Source organism: Mytilus galloprovincialis, chromosome 7 (assembly GCF_965363235.1).
Source record: "Mytilus galloprovincialis chromosome 7, xbMytGall1.hap1.1, whole genome shotgun sequence".
In the NCBI taxonomy this organism is placed as follows: Eukaryota; Metazoa; Mollusca; class Bivalvia; order Mytilida; family Mytilidae; genus Mytilus; species Mytilus galloprovincialis.
In genome coordinates this window covers 88,906,380-88,929,332 of record NC_134844.1, presented here as the reverse complement: position 1 = coordinate 88,929,332, position 22,953 = coordinate 88,906,380, and positions in this window count along the sequence as shown.

The window sequence follows — 22,953 nt, the reverse complement described above, 5'->3', positions numbered from 1 at the left end:
CCCATTTATAAAGGGGCATAGCAGGAAAAGTGAGGCCACCGAAATATAGATGGCCTACTTTGGTTCGTCCAACTCGGGTTAACTCTAGTTGAAAGGTCAGTGCTAATGCGCAACCATTCCGAATCGAAGTCAAGACTCTTCCATCGAGTTGTCTATCATAATGGAGGAGAACATTTTGTTTCTTGCTGAGCATTAAAATAAAAAAAAATTACACAGTGTTTCACAAAGAAAAGTTCTGATCCTAATTGCTTTTGAAAAATAGTTTGTAAGTGAGTTAAAAAAAATCGTTCAGAGAAAAACATTTAATTTCTATTTTATTTCTAACCACCACCGACATCTGATAATAAACTCATCATAGATACCAGGAATACAATTTAATATTTACGCCAGACATGCGTTTCGTCTACAAAATACTCGTCAGTGACGCTCGAATCAACAATTTTATAAAAGGTCAAATAAAGTACGAAGTTGAAGAGATTAGAGGACCAAATCTACACATGAACAATATTGGCTGATTCCGAAATACAGGCAACAATAAATTCCCATTGTCAGCTTTTTTCTTCGGCTGTATTTTGTCAAATACCAGTTTATTTGTATCACTTTTATTTGTTGCAACTACTTGACGCCATCTTGAAACTCGACTAAACCTGCCCCGACCCAGGGTTTATGTCGAGTTAACTCGGGTAGGTTCAAAAGGTCAAACTCGGAGGGTTCGGTTGTCAGTCGAGTAAACTCGATAGACTCTACTAACCCGAGTTGGACGAATCGGAGTAGGCCTATTTGACCTGTGATTTGTAGTAATACACATTGCACATTTCATATCATTTTTTAAGTTAAAGAACGGAAATAAAAAAGGGGCATTATTTAGAACAGTACAAGTGACACCATAAAAATTCAAAACTTTTTTGAGTTATGTGGTATTACGAATTGTGTTTAAGTTTTATAACATTAGGTTGAGGCAAACTATAGTAAGAGAATAGAAACCAATTTTGAGACATCATCTGACCGTTTTGACATGTATGGACAATCCGTAGAGCTCAACATCCTGCTATTGTCAGATTTTTCTCATTTGAGTTTAAGTGATTTTCAAAATAATAGACAAAACTTTTATCTTACCCCATACATTATAGTTCAGTCATGGTAGTCATCTTGATTGGGAGGCAGGTTAATAAGACATATTGTTTTTGAATGGTGATTGTTGCCAAGTTTGTTTGAATTTGGTCAAGTTGTTATAGAAGATTATTTAGTAAAAGTTAACGCTCGACGACGACAGACGACGGGCACCAAGTGATGAGAAAAGACCATTTTGTCAATAGAGCTAGATGATCTAAAACATAAATCAATATGTTTTTGGAGAAAAAAGTTATAGCATTGCATTGTTATAGCACTCAGTATATGCTATAACTAATGTACATGTGCATGATTTGAAATTAGAGCTTTGATATATTTCTTACAAACTATTAAACACAAAACTCAAAATTTATAAATATGCACGATAACACTTAACATGTCTGCCTCTGTTGACAATATGCGCAATCAATTTTGTATGTTTTGTTTTGTAATCATAAAAACGGCATGGTGTTTTGATGTTCAAAATGAAACTTGCAAAAAATATACACATTTTTATATCGGACATAAAGCAAAATCAGCGGACAAAAAGCAACGAACAAAAACCAAAAGTTTCGGACAAAAGCTAAATTATCGGTCCAAAAGCAAAACGAGCTTAAAACAACGAACAAAAAGCAAAGGTGTCGGACAAAAAGCAAATATATTGGAAAAAAAAGCAAAACGGACAAAAGCAAAAGTTTCGGACAAAAACCAAATTATCGGACAAAAAGCAAATTACGGACAAAAAGCAACGGACAAAGAGCAAATGTGTCGGACAAAAAGCAACATTATTGGACAAGAAGCAAAAGCGGACAAAAAGCAAATTGCGGAAAAAAGTACCGTATCAGTCGCACCACATGCGACATTTTAAGAGTATTTGTCTCAAATTTTGTACTGGGATTGTATGGTCGAAAACAAACTGTCTGAAAGCCTGTATTTATTTCATTTTGTATCGTCAATATTTGATATAATAAGTCCGGTGACGGTTTATAATTACACTTTAATGACCTGGGTGTTGTACAATTAATAGAAGAGCAATTCATCACTGCCTCGTTCTGAATAAATAATTGCTTCCTGCTCTTCTATTCATTATGAGGAAATACATTAAAAAGGCGACGAAATTAACTTTAACAAGCAATATGTAAAAGCTATAGCAATATAAGGTCAGTAAGCTTGTTTTGTTCTGTATTTATATATATATATATTTATTTTGCTTACTTATTTGACGACATAGATGATTGTTAGAAGAGCCTCATATTAATTTAATTTCGCCACTTTGACTTATTTTTATACATTTGACGATATGTGTAAGAGGAATTGAAAGATACAACTAACATTATTAGCATAGGAAAGGTGAAAACAAAGGTTGATAGAAAAGTGTAGAATTATATCAGTCTTAGTCTGGACCTTTTGGAGATACAACGTTAACTATGTGTTGAAGAAATTAAAACAAAAAAAACACACACACGTTTTACTGGTCTTTCATTCTTAAAACGTTAATAATAAATTTATCTTGTACCGTTTACTTTGCAATAGCATTTGGCAGACAGTGTCGAAATACTGGTTCGCTAATTATGTAATATCTGATAATCAGTAAACATGGTTTGTTACATGTAGTGCATCCATTCGATTGATTTTGTCAGTGTTCACTGACTTCCCCTTTTGACAATTGATCTGTTAGCTACGTATATTTGTTGAACAAATGTTATCAACTGACTGATCAATAAAAAGGAGGCTACTAATATGCCTGTTAAGTAACATGTTTAAATAAAACAAGTTAAGATGGTTGTGTATCAACATAGTGAAATAGGATCCATATTATAAACCAACGACAATTAAATAGTATTCATAATCCTAGATCAATAAACCTACAATACAAATACCAAACCTAGAGCTATAATGAGTTACTCTTAAATGAAGGAATACACGTCTTTATGGTGTTATTGCACTAAGTCTAGTTCCAAAGGGTATATTGTTATAAAGGTTTTAGGGTTTACCATATTACATTGTTTGATACCTAAAACGAGACAACATGTAATGAAATCAACCGATTGACTTTGATGTCTGTCTCAATGACGTCAGACAACAACAAAAATTCCACCACTTGATTAGATTTTCTCTCCTAATGACACAACCAAACCTATACAAATCCTGTGATTGATTATACAGTCTGTCTCAATGACGTCAGCAAACATATAAATTAGTCTTCCGGTTTATTATGCTGTTTGTATTAATGACACGAGGCAACATATACTATAATCCTCTGATTGATTATACAGTCTGTCTCAATGACGTCAGCCAACATATTAAATAGTCCTCTGACTGATTATGCTGTATGTATTAATGACACAAGACAACATATAATATAATCCTCCGATTTATTATGCTGTATGTATTAATGACACAAGACAATATATAATATAATCCTCCGATTTATTATGCTGTATGTATTAATGACACAAGACAATATATAATATAATCCTCCGATTAATTATGCTGTATGAATTAATGACACAAGACAATATATAATATAATCCTCCGATTTATTATGCTGTATGAAATAATGACACAAGACAACATATAATATAATCCTCCGATTTATTATGCTGTATGTATTAATGATACAAAACAATATATAATATAATCCTCCGATTTATTATGCTGTATGAATTAATGACACAAGACAATATATAATATAATCCTCCGATTTATTATGCTGTATGAAATAATGACACAAGACAATATATAATATAATCCTCCGATTTATTATGCTGTATGTATTAATGATACAAAACAATATGTGATATAATCCTCCGATTTATTATGCTGTATGTATTAATGACACAAGAAAACACATAATATAATCCTCCGATTTATTATGCTGTATGTATTAATGACACAAGACAATATAGTATATATTCCTCAGATTTATTATGTTGTATGAATTAATGACACAAGACAACATGTAATATAATCCTCCGATTTATTATGCTGTATGTATTAATGACAAAAGACAATATATAATATAGTCCTCCAATTTATTATGCTGTATGTATTAATTACAAAAGACAACATATAATATAATCCTCCGATGTATTATGCTGTTTGTCTCAAAGACAACAGACAATATGTGATATAATTCCCCGATTGATTATAAAGACTTATTAATTACACCTGACAAAATGTTATAAAATCCACCGATTGCTTAACATGTGTGTCACAATTACAACATACACTATGTAATATACTCCACCGATTGATTATGCTGTCTGTCTCAATGACACAAGACAACATATAATATAATCCTCCGATTTATTATGCTGTATGTATTAATGACACAAGACAACATATAATAAAATCATCCAATTTATTATGATGTATGTATTATTGACACAAGACAATATATAATATAATCCTCCTATTTATTATGCTGTGTGTATTAATGTCACACGACAACATATAATATAATCCGCCATTTTATTATGCTGTATGTATTAATGACACAAGACAATATATAAGATAATCCTCCGATTTATTATGCTGTATGTATTAATGACACAAGACAACATATAATATAATCCTCCGATTTATTATGCTGTATGTATTAATGACACAAGACAACATATAATATAATCCTCCAATTTATTATGCTGTTTGTCTCAAAGACACCAGACAATATGTGATATAATCCCCCGATTAATTATCAAGACTTATCAATTACACCAGACAAAATGTTATAAAATCCCCCGATTGCTTAACATGTCTGTCAAAATGACAACATACAATATGTAATATACTCCACCGATTGATTATGCTGTTTGTCTCAATGACACAAGACAACATATAATATAATCCTCCGATTAATTATGCTGTATGTATTAATGACACAAGACAACATATAATATAATCCTCCATTTTATTATGCTGTATGTTTTAATGACACAAGACAATATATAATAAAATCCTTCGATTTATTATGCTGTATATATTAATGACACAAGAAAACATATAATATAATCCTCCACTGTATTATGCTGTTTGTCTCAAAGACACCAGACAATATGTGATATAATCTCCCGATTAATTATCAAGACTTATCAATTACACCAGACAAAATGTTATAAAATCCCCCGATTGCTTAGCATGGCTGTCAAAATGACAACATACAATATGTAATATAATACCCCGATTGGTTAACATGTCTGTCTCAATGACAACAGACAACATACAATATATTTCACCGTTTGATTATGTTGTATGTCTCAATGACACCAGAAAATATGTCATATAATCCCCCGATTGGTTATCATGTCTGTCTCAATGACACCAGACAACATACAATATATTTTACCGTTTGATTATCCTGTATGTCTCAATGACACCAGAACATATGTAATATAATCCCCCAATTTGGTTAGCATGTCTGGCTCAATGACACCAGACAACATACAATATATTTTACCGTTTGATTATGCTGTATGTCTCAATGACAACAGAAAATATGTAATAGAATCCCCCGATTGGTTAAGATGTCAGTCTCAATGACACCAGACAACAAACAATATATTTCACCGTTTGATTATGCTGTCTGTATCAATGACACCAGACAGCATATAATAAAATTCCTCGATTTATCATTCTGTCCGTCTCAATGACACCAGATAACATACAATGTATTTCACCATTTGATAATGCTGTCTGTCTCAATGACACCAGACAATGTGTTATGAAATACATCGATTGATTATCATGTTTGTCTTCATGACGTCAGACAAAATATAATAGAACAATTTGTTTGACAACAACAAAGAGAGGGCATCACTACTGTTGTACATTCCAATAGAACTCCTTATACAGAATCAAAGAAAAAACAAAAACATACAAAAATTAATGCTGCTTAAAGTTAAGAACTAATGTTCATGCAAACGAATGGCGTTAAAATTCATTGAACACACAACATTACTGGATTCGACATCCTTGTTGTATGTGCTTTCAAAAGAAGTTGTGTTTATACATTTAACATTTTGTAATAACTTTTTTTTTTTTTTTCATATTAACTCTTAATAATCTAAATATTACCCCTGAATATAAAAGTTATTACCCCTTAATGTACTAAATATTACCCCTTAATATATTAAAAATTACCCCAAAATACCCTTAATATTTACTAAACTCATAATAACATGCATTAAAAAGTACATTATTTAAGGTTATAATCAGAAAATGTAGAGAATTGAACATGTCTACTTAAAACCTACGGATGATGTCAAGTGTAAATTTCTATATTTACAATCTTTATCTTCCTGTTATGATGAGTCAACATTCAACGTATAATGTTATCACGGAGTATTTATGATGTTTATATTCAAAACCTTGTTTCAAGTTCGAACTAAATGTAAAATGACGGAATATATAACGGTCAGAAATAACTTATATAATACCCAAGTGGTCAATTGTACACTGGCCGAGTGTCATCCTCTATATTTCCCTAGTTGTTTTTTTGTAGATTATTTAAAAGTTATCGTTCATATCATGCATACTGTACGAGTGGTCGTGTTGTTTATTGTCAAAATTTTACAAAATCAAGTGGTCATTCCATAGATTTACCAATAAATATCTTATGTTACTGGAGTAGTATTGCTTATATATTTACCCGAGTGTTATCTGATTTATTTCCCTAGTGGTTATTTTGTATATTGATCGAGTGTAATTCATTATATTATTCAACTGGTCGTTTTGTAAGATATACCATTGATTATCTAATCATTACATAAGTGGTCCTTGCGTAGATAATTGGCCGTCTGTCAATTTTTTAGATTTACATTTTTGCAGTTGTCTTATATATTACCTTGTACGTTGTTGTTTTACACCTGACAACATGTTGCCGTCATTTTGGTAATTGGCCGGAGGTTATTTATAATATATTTCAGTGGTTGTATTGTCGATTGGCCGTTTGTGAACGTTTATAAAGCATGATTGCTCATTTTGTTGATAAGTCAAATAAGAGCTTAAACGCGTAGAAATTTAGTTTGAATGATTGAGCGTTATCTAATTTGTTACCCGATTAGTATTGATTAAGATTGACCGAGTGCTACCTTACTTATAACCGAGTCTTACTTAGTTGATTGGCAAAGTTTTGTTTTTATTTATAAACCATTATTTTTTAGTTTGAACCAGGGTTAACGCAGCCAGGTTAGAATGTTTACTGTTATTAAGGGCTTATTGCCCAGTTCAGAAAAAAACAATCAAGTTTGAAAGCGGTCTTTTTATATCCACAAGCATACGTTCCATACACTGTGTTGGTCTATGTTTTCAATAACCCTGACGTATTTACAAAAGTATTTTGACACAAGAAGTAATCAGATGAACGGCAGGAATATAAAAATCGTCTTTGAATATTATACATTCCCCAGTCAACAGATAACGACTGTTTTAAAATATGAAAAAATCTTAGGCTGAATAATGTGGAAATAAAAAAACAATTTTTTGTTAAAATATGTATAAAATATCATTAAAACGCTTTTAATATACGAACAAACACTTACAGGTTAATTCGTAGAGAACATGATTATAGAACAATAATTAAACTATGTAATAATTGTGCTTTAAACTTACTATCAGTTTTTGTGAGTACTCCTACTTACAACTAAAGTTGTTTTGTGACTATTGCTGTTGTGTAAGTTGGTTTATCAGTGCTTCGAACCAATTGATCAAGTTAACTTATTAGTACAGTGCATTTTTGTCCATGTTAATGAAGAATTGAGCGGTAACAGTCATAGTTCAATCCGCCATTTACTTTATGTGCCTGTACCAATACATAGGCCTGTTATCAGTGGTTCATGTCTGTCATATTTGCTTTTTATAATCTACTTTTCTATATAAATGTGGCTGTTAGTTTTTTAGTCTGAATTGTGTCACACTTTCAACTATACAGGATAGGTATTTCTCATTGTTGAAGGCCGTCAGTTGTCATTCAATTTTGTGTGTCTTCTTTCTTTTAAAAACTGTATACCCGTCTCAAAGCCTCGTTTAATTCATTATATACTTATTGCAAATTCACAATAATATGTATCTGTTTTGGAGACCGTTTCACTGTGTTGCATGTTCTTCACAAGGTACTTTGTTGATGATGTTTGTGGAAACGAACAGCGCGTAAGCTGCACGAAATGTTAACACTGGTAGAAAAACAATTGTATGTATACCATTTACACGTGCATGTTCACTTGTTTACAATAAAATGCGTTATACCAATTCTTACGGTATAGGTAAATGCGCCGAGTCCGACCTTACACAAATGAATTAGAACGTAAAAAAAGTACTGCCTACAAATCATAAAAAAAAATGGATGTAACCTTGGAACCTTATCAACGTTTCGGAATGAACTATAGGCTTCAGTGTTGACTTACACAGGATATTATACGTATAGTATTGACCATGAAATTGAAGTTTAAAATCTGATCAATGTCATTTCAATTACCCGTTACTCCTCCTATATACATTACAACACTCACTGGGCATGCGTATCATAATACTTTCATAGAATAAATAAATACTTCTCTCCCCTTTTCAATTGTTTTGCATACAGCCAAAAAATTCTGCTTAACTGTTGGTGGATAGTTGTTTACATAGCAATCCTACAGCATCTATTCTGTTTGTATTGGTTATCTTAAGACACATTCATATGTTGTTGTAATGTGAGATTTTTTCAAATTCAAACAGTTAATCAAATTTCTGGTTACTTGTTTCAAAATCGGTTAACATCATGTCTATATAATATCGAGAACAGCCATATTTTGAATTTGAAACTTTCGCTGTCGACACTAGAACAGTTAATCTGGATAACAGCAATACGTTATTTTTGTAAATTGTTTGACTTTCATAATTTTTAATTAATTGTTTTCAATACCTAGGTTATTTTATGTTTTTTTTCAATTATAAATACCTACAATGTTCAAGATGAATGCACACGAAGAAACAACATTGCCTTTGAAAGATTACTCGTAAGCTTTGGTTATGTTTCTGTCGATATCAGTAAAACCTGATTGTACTACAAATTACGCTACCTATACACCATTTTCTACAGTAGAAAATTCCTGTAAAAAAGTGAGGATTATGACAGCTGTTTTCAATTTGTATGTTGTGCTTGAGATTTTGATTTTGTCATTTTATAAAGTATTTTTCTTTTTGAATATCTGTTGGAGTTCGATGCTTTTGTTAATTTGATTTTTTCAAACTTTAAGATAAAAAAACCTCAGAAAAGATCAATGAGTATATCTGAATAATTCATAAGATAATTATTTGTACACCTAGTGAAACGGCGGGGGTATAGCTTGATGTTCGTTGTGAGCCAATACTCAGTGTTGAAGACCGTACCTTGACCTAAAATGGTGGGCTTTTATAGATTGTGGATGGAGAGTTGCTTCATTTGCACTCATATCACATCTTCTTTTGATTTTGACATAAGACTTAAAAATAGCCTTGTATACACTTTCCGAGTATCAAGTAACTAAAACCCTTCTTACAAAAAAAGTAATCAACCATCATTAGCAAGATCCAAAACATGATTTATTTATAAAAAGTATATGCAATCCTTGCCTTTTTCAATGTTTCAAAACATGATGTGTGTAGCATTGAGTGATTACTGTTATAACTTTAGATAAAAATTGAAAAAAAAACGTTTACAAATTATTAGCTTTTCCCACCTATGATATAGTTACTAAATATTACGTCCAAAATTTAAACAATTGATACTGTGGAGAATATAATGTATACACTTGTAACCTACGGAAACCGTCTTATATTTATACTCTTCATCTTCCTGTTATGATGCGTAATTATTTAACTTATAACTTTGTCACGTAGTACTTTATATATTGTATATACATGTTTTCAAGGTCGAACAAAATGTACAACAATAACAACAATGTTATAGTCTGATTTATCAAGAATATTATCCGAGTTTTTGGGTAATGGTCGTCGTTATTTGCTTAATCATTTATTGTATTCGTCTGTGATTCAAATTCGTAGTGGTTTTTTTCCTAATAAGACATTTCAGATTGCTAGTGGCTGATGCTGTCTGTTGAGCGCTTTAATGTGCAATTGAATTCACTAAACTAATTCGCTGTTATTTCATAATTATGATAATTACAATCACTAACTTCATTTAAAGAACCACCCCTTCCCCATGATCGTAATTGTGATGTTGTTTGAAAATGTGAAACATTGAACTGATGTGTGTGAAAAAAAAAAACACTTGACTTATATTTATAGGTTAAATTTGGAATATTGTTTACTATTGAAATTGCATCTACATTTTTATTAGAAAGGTCATAATGATGGCTATCTACACAGATGAACGGGACACATAATAGACGATTCACTATACATTAAGCATAATATTTCTCTTTTTTTCTTAAACTGGACTATTCATGGGAAAGCGTTTACAGTTAAACCACAAAGGGGTTGATGTACTCATTTTCTGAACTTGAACGTTATTATATAACACGGACGAATACATAGACTATCACAATTGACTGATAACGTTATCATTTGACATGGACAGATACATAGACTATCACAATTGACTGATTAAACAAATTTATGAAAACATATTTTTGCTATCTTCGAAACTTTAATTAAGACAAACGTGGCACCGACCTCTAGACATTCATAATTTTGTATAAATCATGTTTTAAAAAAAAAGAAAATGCGCGACATAATTTTCATTTAGTATGATTCAAATGATTTTCATTACAACTTGTTTTAAATATCAATCTTGAAACAATAAACAATTTGATATATAAAAATAAAGATTTGTAGATTCTACAACATTTTAGAAGTAGGTTGAAATGACAGTAAGCTTCAAAAGTAACTTTCATGGATTTTGTCATGTTATATTTGATTGACATAAGCGTTATGAACTTTTATCAGCAAATTGTAATTTATTTGTCTAAATTTTAACAAAATGATAAACATTTCCCTCTTAATAGGATGTTTTTCTCGTCAATAATAAATTCTCACAACTTGTTATATCCATCCCGGATGAAAAATAGGTTAAGTGTTTTTCTTGGAAGTTTTTTATAGACAAAACTTATGATACTAACATAGAACAAGTTGCTAATATCTGATAACGTGTTATGGACTAAGATATTTATAACAAGCGTTTCAATTACAAAATTATGTTCCTTTGAGTATGATTCCAATATTTTTCATTGCCTCAATTTTAATGAATTTTTTGAAACAATAACCAATTTAGACATACAAATGAACAATTGTAAATTATGTCACCTTTCAGAAATATGCTGAAATGGTAGTAAGCTTTGTAATAAACTTGCACGGATGCTGTCATGCTATTTGATGACAGTAATCGTTATAAACCTGTGATGAGTAAATTGTAATATACTTGTCTAAATGTTGACAAAAATTAATACATTTCATCAGTACAGACGTTTCAACTTTCTCATAACAGGATGTTTTTTTCTCATCAATATTAATTTTTGATAAATTGCTTTATTGCCCCGATGAAAAATAGGTTAAGTGTATTTCTTGAAAGTGTTATTATGACTACGACTTATTAATGCTCATGAAATTATAAGGACAAGTTGCCAGTATCTGATATCGTGTTACCTTAGTCGTATTTTGCACAACTTTTTTGGAATTTTGGATCCGCAATGCTCTTCAACTTTGTACTTGCTTGGCTATATAAATATTTTGATATGAGCGTCACTGATGAGTTTTCTGTAGACGAAACGCGCGTCTGGCGTACTAAATTATAATCCTGGTACCTTTGATAACTAGTTACATGTAATGACTAACATATGTGTAACAATTCGTTTCAATTACTAAGTTATGATCCTTGCTATGAAGACACGGATTGCTTATAGTTTGTCCTTATTATGAAATCGAAAAAAAAAAATTCAATGACAGATAATTAATGGATTGGAGATACAAGTACTTAAATAATTTATCTTAAAGTAATACATATATATCTCACTGTGAATTGTTGTAGAATGGTTTTGATAGTAAGAACATTTTTATCTCAGTGTGTCAATCTTGTATCTGACGGACATTTTAATTAAGACAAAACTAAAATAGCCATTTCGGTGTTTTCTTACTGAGTTGATGCTCGTCTTGCTTAAGACTATTTATCTTGTACCAGAAGCTTGAAATTCCTACACCATATCTACTTTAAAATGCAGAACAACGAGATATTTTAAAGGAGTAGGTCCAGTAAGACCCCTTTTTGGCCCCAAAATATAGCAGTTTTCAAAATTGTTAAAATGTAAACTTTTAGTTATTTATTTTACAGTAGAATGCTTCTGCTTCATAAAAGTGGGCTGTTTTCGACAATACAATGCACATATATCTGGTACTAGCACCAGTAAGTCATGCTAAATTACTGAAATCTTAAAAAATCTAGCATTTTAGTTAAATTTTAGACGGTTTTCGTATGAAACGAAATTGGCCGCATTCGTGTTCATCCTTAATATTGAAATGTAAGTTGTATTTTATAATAAAACATAACATAAATAACGATTGAGGATGAACACGGATGCGGCCATTTTCGTTTTTGACGAAAATCAACTAAAAAGTGACATTTTTTGGCATATTTTGTAGATTTTTTCATATTTGAGCTTGAATATGGTCGTTTTTAATGACAAAATCAGTTAAAACTTTTACAAAAGCTAATTGATTCAAATGAAATAGACACTTAAGTGTTTAAAAAGTGGTCAAAATCTTTCGTCAGACGAACCTGAAATTTGAGGCCAAAGTCGGTCCTTACCGGACCTACTCCTTTTTCTACGATTATGTTATATTAAGATAATTTTTTTTTTTTCAATAGCTAATGATGCACGATTTATTTTCATTTATTTGAGTGTGTTATCAAACAGTTACCTTTACCTGAGGAATACTCAGGTTTGGCGTTTTGTTCGATTTACTTCCCTTACATATTTAACCGAACCCATGTTGTGAAAACATAATATCACTCTTAATTCCATCAATATGCCCTACTTTTGAATAGTCAGTTGCTTGTAGTGCATTCTGGAAAGAGCTGTTCCAATTCGTGTAACCAATTTATTTTAAAAGGGTAAGCAGATCCTGATCCGCAAGTGCACCAGTCGTGTAGTATTAGGAAAAACCCTTTGATACATCTAATTCGGTAGGTCACTTTCGTAGAACAGAGAACTTGAATGCAGCTACGACCATAGGAACAATACCATCGTTATCTGTTAAATAAATATTGCATACTGGTCAACCAAATCATAAGGGCGTCCTACCGGATTAGAAGGGTCGACTTTAATTTGTCCATCTGGAACTTTTGTCCAATAGCTTTTTGTGGCATTAACCCTATATCATGTAAATCATTATAGAAAATGCAAATCCTATAACATCTTAACAACTGGAAGATTGATATATCCCAGCCTATTTGCGTGATTATACTCTACATAAGATGCATCTTTTTCACATATATTTACCTTCCTATTTTGGTATAACATGTCAATGAATTTCATCTTATATTGAATAAGCATTGGCTTTGAACTACACGAGCAACAGAATGGGTGCTACATGCTTACGATTCAGGAGCACCTGAAATAATCCCTAGTGTTAAGTTGGGTTCGTGCTATATCCCGAGTGTTAAGTTGGGTTCGTGTTGTATCCCAAGTGTTAAGTAGAGTTCGTGTTGTATCCCTAGTGTTAAGTAGGATTCGTGTTGTATCCCTAGTGTTAAGTTGGGTTCGTGTTGTATCCCTAGTATTAAGTAGGGTTCGTGTTGTATCCCTAGTGTTAGGTAGGGTTCTTGATGTATCCCTAGTGTTAGATAGGGTTCGTGTTGTATCCCTAGTGTTAGATAGGGTTCGTGTTGTATCCCTAGTGATAGTAGGGTTCGTGTTGTTTCCCTAGTGATAGTAGGGTTCGTGTTGTATCACTAGTGTTAAGAAGGTTTCGTGTTGCTCAATGTTTGTGTTTTGTATTTTGTGTACTGTTTGTTTCTTTGTCATTTTCTTTTTTTTAACCAGTCAGTTTATTCTCGACGTTTGCGTTCGACTGTCTCTTTGGTATCATTTGCCTTTTTTCCATATGCTTGTCTATGTCTGTTCATGTTTTAAATTTGTCTCAAATGTTTTCTTTTGGAACTAATAACACCATGGGAGTGCTTACATGTCTTGTGTTTTATAGTGTTCAGCTTGGATTTCTTTTCATTGGGTTAACAATACTGCGCTCTTATATATCGGTTTCAGTGTGTCTGGCTCAAAAACCCCATCCAGATATTTAACAGTCATACACAATTTAGATATATGATGTCACATTTGTATGGTTCTGTCTGACTGACTTTTTATGTCTGTGTTGACATTTTCCCTCTTTAGTATAGACTCTACACTACATATCTCCGATGTTGGATCATTGACGTCTACGTATACGTTGTCATATTTTTTTCATATTAATTCATTTATTGTAATAATATTTGTTTTCAGTACCAATATAAGTAACTTTCGTGTTATAGCGTCAGGCGTAATAAATTATAATCCTGGTACCTTTAATAACTATTATAGTATTCCTGTATTTGTCTTTATTAATATTACTTGTACTGTTAAGTCAGTTTTTTGAGATATTCTTTTGAAGTAACTCTGTGGTTATGTAAAACATCATACTTTGAACGACAAAATTATTTCATTGAACATATTACTTTAACTTATGGATCTTTACATACTATGAATGACAAAACTATTTTATTCAATAATACTACTTTTTCTGTTAAGTCTGTTTTTTATGATATACATTTGACGTGAAACTGTACTTATGTATCACGTCATACTTTGAACCACACAATTATTTATTTATTATTACTTTTACTGTTAAATCTGTTTTTTGTTTTGTCTACTGTAGGAGACTCTACATTTATGTATGCCGTCATACTTTGAACGACAAAATTATTTTTATGTCTACCTGTGCGAATTTCAAACGTGCAATTTTACACCAGTACTGAAAACCTTCTATCCCTTACGGGTAGACTTTACATAGATAAATTAAGTCGTATAAGAAAAACAAAATGAGTATGTTAAATTTGACGTATGCCTTTTTGTGCTTCATCGTTGCATTTGTTGTTTTAATAGTGATATTAAAATGATAACACAATACTGACTGCTGTACCCCTAGTTTTGACATTTTCACTCTGTGAGCGTGTTTGTTTTGTTCATGCATCGTTGACAAGGTTATGGAATTTGATGCGACTGTCATACAAGTGAGAGGTTTAGCTAGCTATAAAACCAGGTTCAAGCCACCATTTTCTACATTAGAGAATGTCTGTATCAAGTCAGGAATATGAAAGTTGTTATCCATTCGTTTGATGTGTATGGACTTTTTATTTTGCCTTTTGATTTTGGATTTTCCTTTTTGAATTTTCCTCGGAGTTCAGTATTTTTGTGTTTTTACTTTTCATTAATGACATGAATGAGTTAACAATTTTGTAAAACGAAAACAAATGTTTTTTTTTTTCATCCGTTCGAAATTTGTCAAATGATAGTTAGTTTCATGACTTAGTCTCACGGGTATTGAGATTTTCTGCTCGTCCGTATTTAATATAATGAGAGTTAAGCCCTCTGTTGATAAGTAATTTTTCTTTTTTTGGGGGGGGGGGGATATGAACAACCTAACAGAGATTTTATTTGTACGAAATTTCCAACTTCCTTTTAACAGGATGGTTTTCACTTCACTTTAACTGATTTAAATTGTAATACCCATCCCCGATGAGAAATAGGTTGAGCATTTTTTTCGAAGTAATATTTGTAAGACACAATTTTAACATATTTATGAATATCGTCAGTAGAAATAGTTTGCATTGTTAAAATTCATTAATTAATAAATAGCAAGCTAAAAAAACTGATGACGTGTTATACGAAAAGACTTTTGTGTCATACGTTTCAATTACAAATTCCTAATCCGTGTTCTAAAGATGAAGGAATGTTGACAATCTATGGCAATAATTAAGAAAGAAAAGATGCGCAAATTTATCGTGATAGGTAATCAATATGTCAGAGATACATAGACGTTTAGAATTTATCGTTATGATAAATATTTAGAATTATAAATTGTATTAGAATTGTTGTATATGTAAGACAATTATTATCTATACTACCATTTGGTATCGACTTTGCCGAACTGCGTTTATATCTATCGTTCAGTGTTTTCATGATAATAAGCAACAATTTCAAACATTGCGTTGCTGATCGTTTTTGTTGTTCAAAGTTTCGATCTATCTATAATAGTTTCAAGATTTAAGGAAAAAGTCTTGAAACTTTTATAAATAGATCGAAATTTTGCGTTGTTCAAAGTTTCCCTCTATCTAGTATAATAGTTTAAGATTTAAGGTAAAAACAGTAAAAATTTGTAAAAAAAAAAATCATTTAATGCTTATAAGGAGTCCATCAACCTTGGTCCTCTTTTTTCTTTCTTATTTGCTAATTTGTTGATCATGTCTTATTTGCTAATCATTGTCTCTTTTTTGTTTCCATCTATTTTGTATAGTTTCCGTTAAATTCAAATTTATCATCATTTAAGGGCTTTCTAAGAGTCGTCTGTGCTGACTTGTTTGTAGATCTTATTTTGATCATTTTCCTCCGTAGAGCTTCTTTCTATATATTATTGTTTATAGATAAATTTCCAAGAAAATCGTCAATCAAGGACAATGACTTTCATAAGGGGTAGTATATAGGTATGTTATAGTGTATGTTAGGCTCCAAAAATACCGAATGCCTCGGTGGCCGAGTGGTCCAAGTAAATCAACTAGCGTATCACTAGTCTGTCATCATTGAAGTTTTGAGTTCGAACCTCGCACTTGACAGGTGCATTCGCCTTAAATCTTAATTACCTAGCGTATCACTAGTCTGTCATCACTGAAGTTTTGAGTTCGAACCTCGCACTTGGTAGGTACATTCACATCAAATCTTAATTATCTAGGATTGTTAGTTTTCCTGCTGAAAGTATGCGGTTCTCTTCGGGCACTCCAGCTGCCTCCGCCATTAAAATTTGACGGCCAAAAATAGCCAATATTGCTGAAAGTGGCGTTAAACACCAATCAACCAATCAATCACATTAATAATAATAAAGACAACAACAAAAAAGATAATCATAATGAGAAGAAGAAAAAGTCTGAAAACTAGTCGGAGAGGGAGAATTCTAAAAATGTTTGAAAAAAAGAAAAGGAAGAATTGTAACGAGTCTCCAAACATTGTTTCGTGTTAACAAGCAATACTAGCAACTGACCATGGGAAAAACAAATATGTATTCAACCTATTGGAAGATAGTTTTTTTGAAAATGTATTCACAATCTAAATATAATCGGGAAGGTTAAGAGCTTGACATATCGACTCCGAAATGTTAAAAATAATAAGTACTTTGTCCTGAATATGCATGTTAGATATACACGATGGACATCTATCATCCGTCATCATAAATCTTTTCCACACTTTCTAAAGTTGATAAATCTACAAACCTTAATGGTGCATACTATGCCAGTCCTTCATCATTCAATCTAATATAATCTGGTTATTGCTTTGTTTACTTTCTTTAACTTCAACCAGATGCTGACACTTTTTTATTGTTGATAACTATATATATGTGTCAAGTTTTCTTGCATGGAATCTAACGTCATTATCCTTCAAATCGTGTTGCAGAAATATGAATGTTACAACAAGACTGTATGTTTCTTATATTTATCAGTGCATTTCGAAATACATCATTTTGAGATGTTCGCCGGTCTTTTTTAATACTTTTTTGTTTTGTTTTTCTGCTTAATGTATTCAGAATTGGAGATTAATATTAGATCTGGGCTTAAAAAAATGAAACATCAGAAACCGCATTAGCGGCTGTTAACTGTACAGATTCGACCTTATTGTCGCTCAATGTATATCAATTAAAAAGGCGCACTTCTTTTTTTTCTTAGATTCACACAGTCACTCATTGAATTGAATGTTTCTTAATGTAAAGTGTATTGGGTTGTAAAAGCGTTGACCGAAGTACATTCCAAAGATGTTCGCGTGGTCGACTCTTATACAACCCTATGAAATTACTAAAAGAAGCATTCAATACTTGTAATTACATTTTTTGCTAGGATCATGGAAACACGATTTCTATCAAGTTTTTTCTTTTATTTACCTGTGCACTTTTTTGTGGAAGCTCGTGTCATCATGAATGTTACTTTGCAATGAAGGTTATTTCGGAGTGACGCGAGATTTCTGTTAGCCAATCAAAACAACGCATTATAATGCAACATACATGTAATGTAATTATTATTAATTACAAAATCGCCAAGATCTTGTGTGCTGATTGATTGTAGACATAGAGCAAGCATACTTCGAATATTTCCAGAAATTTAATTAAGAGGATACATTATAAATCTTTTATGTACACTACTTTTGTATTCATAAATCACACCGTTGTAATTCTTTTTAAATTTGTTTCTAAGAGTAAACGAATACAGTGAAAAACGGTCCAACCTCTTCAATGTACGTAATACGTCGATAACAAAAGACAACAAATACTCATAATATAATTGTGATAAAGAAAAGTTACTTTTTTGTTAGCTTCAATAACAACACTGATACAAGTTTATTTTCAAACATGACTATTAAAAAAGTATCCATTTCATTATTTAAGGAGGCTCGAGGGTATAAAAATTTCAGAAAAAAATCAAACACTTGTTTTTCATTACAAATTCTATTTATTTCCTTTTGTAGTTGTTACTTTATCATATGGTACAAAAATCATTCAAAAAAATCAATTCGTGTTGGCCCCAGATGACTTTCAAAATGTATACATCATTGAAAAAGTTCCAAATTATCTCCCTTTGGTGGAAAAATGCCATTTTTTGGCTCTAAAATTGAAATATCTTTTTCAACTCATCGGTGACCTATCTTTTTTAATATAATTTCCACATAAGCTGTACTTAAACTAAATTATTGTAAAATTTTAGCGATTTCTGTAATAAATTTCTTTTTTTTTATTTCGATATTACCTTTATTTCTCCTATTACTTCAACAGAAAAAAACCACCTTTTCAAAAATGTATGCTTCTTTCGAAGGCAGATTGTGAGCGCAAATGAACGGTGACCCCACTTTTTTATTTTATTTTTCTATTAACTATAAGATAAAGTTCATTTATAGAAAAATATAGAGAAATCCTATATAAATGATTTAGACCCGCGAACCCCCTTAAATTGCAGATTATATACGCTTACTATTCATCAATATAAAAAATCAGTATATGTGTTTGAATATTTGAATTTGAAATGCGATACAATGTTGTACATTTATGAAGTTTTTGGCGTTTTCCTACATATGATATATACAACCTCCAAAAATAAAAAATAGCACTGGTATGTTATATACGCTTACTATTCATCGAAAATATGAAGAAGAAAAAATCAGTATATGTGTTTGAATATTTGAATTTGAAATGCAATACAATGTTGTACATTTATACACTTTTGCCGTTTTCCTATATGTGTTATATACAACCTTCAAACAAATGATAAATAGCAATGGTACATTAGGAATTTGTTTTCATTCCTATATTACAATATCTTAAAATCAGTCTTAGCTGATTTTCCGTTAGGCAGCACAATTAAGATTGTAAGATCAAATACTTGTCGACTCGTGGTCAGAAGTGTCCAGTAGGGATTGATATTTCTCCAGCACGTCTTTGATCCGGAAAACAACCGACTAGCAAGAAGCCTGTAATTCAGTTGTTATCGTTGGTTCCTGTCTGTTATATTTGTTTTGTCGTAAATGACACTTTTCCGACTGATTTTGACAGTTAGTTCTCTCTACGGTTTGGTGAGGGTTAAGCGCTCGTAAACATGTCCAGCCCCGCCACATTCTGTATGTACCTGACCCAAGTCAGGAACTTGCAATTTAGTGATATCTGGTTTTTTTTTTGTATGTCTATCGGTTTTTTGTTTGTTTGTTTATTGTTTTATCATAAATCTGACCGTTTGTTTTCCCGCTTGAATTGTTTTACAATTCTTCGTATCTTTTATAACTTACCATACGGTATGGGTTTTGCTCTTTGTTAAAGGTCGTAAGGTGACTTACGATTTCTTACATCTGATTGGTACTAATTTAATTACATCCTCTTCATTTGAACTTTGGTGGATAGTTGGCAATCATACACGATCTCCTTATTTTTATTTGTCACATCTCGAAATTCTTACATATATGGTTAAGTCTATACAAAGAGGGTTTATTATCATAGCAATCACTTTAACATGTTCTAGTCGTAGGCATGCGTGTAATATTTGCCACTGAAAATCCATTCATCCAATCAACTGCACATAACATAAGAAAGAGTGATAAGTTGATTTACTGCAATAATTATAACAGATAACTGATTATAAACTAACATGTAGACTGGTATGCAGAATCACTGTACTAATATTTTAGTACCCTTTGGACCGACCTAGTGTAAATTTAGATCATCAACCAAAATGAAAAATCCATTGTAAATGTATGTTTTTAACATTATTAAGATAATATGGTTTAAATGTTCTAACAAATGCTAATGTAAGAAGTTTTATCGTAATGTTAATATACAAATTAACTTGTGGTAATGGGTACCGGAATCTGTCATCCCAATTTTCGATTCCTGAATTCAAAATAAGACCACATTATCCGACCTCAGATTAACAGTACATATGTGGAGGAGGCCTTTTCTATTGGTTTTAATTGGGTCATCTTGCATGCAAACTACTGCAAGCTGTAAATAATACAAAAACAAACTGATGCAACCTCTATATCAGCAAACAATCTCTTTTTCGTTTTTGGATTCTTGAACGTACTGTAATATTTGATAATTTATTAATTATGATTCCCTAGAATATCCGGTAAAATTCAAACAAAGACTTTACCAGCGTATGAAATACCACCAGAGATTATTATTCGTTAGAATGATCTACAATATACATGCTGAAGACACATGTGCTAATAAACATTTTTAGTTTCTGGACGATTTTAAGCTTGTCTTAGAGATATATGTCTATTTGTGAATACCTGTAGAGGTCTTTTGGTTATGTGTTTCGTTGGGTTGCTGTATGAAAATTGAAATATACTTTACATATACTTTTACCAGATAGTATTTGTGTCGCTTGGTTTCTCTATATTTGTTGACGTAAACTCCACGTCTACTTTTATTGTATGTTTTTTTGTGACGTAGGGTTACTGTTTACACGTTGACGTATACTCCACATCTACTTTGATTGTATGTTTTTGTGTGTCGTAGGGTTGCTGTTTACACGTTGACGTATACTTCACATCTACTTTGAGTGTATGTTTGTGTGTGTCGTAGGGTTGCTGTTTACACGTTGACGTATACTTCACATCTACTTTGATTGTATGTTTTTGTGTGTCGTAGGGTTGCTGTAAATACGTTGACGTATACTTCACATCTACTTTGATTGTATGTTTTTTTATTTTTTGTGTCGTAGGGTTGTTGTTTACACGTTGAAGTATACTCAACATTTACTTTTACTATATCTCATGTGTGTCGTTTGGTTACTATACTGTATAAACACTGACGTATAAATGTGCACTTCACATCTACGATTAATATATATTAGTTGTTCCGCTTGGTTACTGTATTCGCCTTAGGATATAACCCCAATCTGCTTTTACTACCTGTTTTGTGTGTTATTGGGTTGCTGTATACACGTTGACGTATACTCCACATCTGATTTTACTATCTTTTTTGTGTGTTGTTGGTTGCTGTCTGACGTTACGCGCGATGTTCGTACATGTAAACGTAACATAACGTCGAGAATATTTCGTTACGTTCAAACCAAAACTTCGACTGAAACGTTGGTTTTAAGCATGCGCGACATTCTTGTAAGACTCCGCAAAATCGACGGTGCGTTTTAACAACATATCGAAAATTGATGTACTTTAGATTTTTGAAAAATTAAGAAAAATAACATATTGAAAAATAATAAAAGTTTACCATTATAAGAGCTCTGATAAGCAAACAATTGACGTACATTTGAGTTGAGTTCGTTTTTACGTCAAAAAATGGCGGTGCGACAACCTTGTAAGCCTGTGAAAAATCGCTCATAAAATACCATATATCATTTTTCAGGATATTTGTCTTTAAATTCATAAAATTAAGCAAAATAACATTGATGTAGAAAATACAAATACTAACTTTTTTCCTTTTAGATAAATGTTTTTGATTCTCAAATCTGGAATACCAATGTTTTTTCTCCCGTGGGACAGATTTGCCCTTGTCGTATGGAACACTTTATTGTTTCTATGACGTCATAAAAACGTCTTAAAAAATGCATAAAAAATGAAGAAACCTTTTTGTTAAATAATGGAAAAAAACGTTTTTCAAAATATAAATTGTTTAGACGAAAATCACAGTTTAGTGGTGACAATAAATGAAATATGTTACGCGGGACAGCCTAACAATAGCCGTTTTTCAAAACTGAAGCTTGTCCCATGCAGCATAAAACATAGTTTCTACAAATATTTTTATTTTTTATTTAAAAAAACACATTTTTGTTCAAAATGCGCACAACAGCAATGAATATGATATCACAAAATAAAATATTTTGGACTTGCATCATGTCAACTACACCGATTTTCCAATGAGGTACGAACATCGCGCGTAACGTCTATACATGTTAACGTATACGTACTCCACATCTACTTTGACTATCTGTTTTGTATGTTGTTGGGTTGCTGTATACACTATGACGTATACTCCACATCTACTTTTGCTATCTGTTTTGTGTATTGTTGTGTTGCTGTATACACGTTGACGTATACTCCACATCTACTTTGACTATCTGTTTTGTGT